The sequence below is a fragment of the Penaeus monodon genome, chromosome 21 (genome assembly GCF_015228065.2).
Source record: "Penaeus monodon isolate SGIC_2016 chromosome 21, NSTDA_Pmon_1, whole genome shotgun sequence".
NCBI lineage: Eukaryota > Metazoa > Arthropoda > Malacostraca > Decapoda > Penaeidae > Penaeus > Penaeus monodon.
This window is the reverse complement of record NC_051406.1, coordinates 38871482-38871734: the sequence shown is the minus strand read 5'-3', so window position 1 is coordinate 38871734 and position 253 is coordinate 38871482.

Here is a 253-nt window from a genome sequence, read left to right as displayed (position 1 = left end):
GGAAGAGAGAGAGAGAGGGGGAAGAGAAGAAAATACAAGGTAATCACCGAGAGAGGGGAAATTGACAGGGAATTGGTGCTAACAAGACGAAAGTGGAATTGTTAGCAGCAGAATTACAAAAAAAGGGGAAGAGGTATCACTCAGGGGAGACCCAGGCCACTAAGAGGGGAACAGGAGACCTCAAAAGAGGGGAAAACAGAACCACAATGGGAGGGGAAGATTGAGGAATGGGGGATGGGGGAAGAAAGTCCTG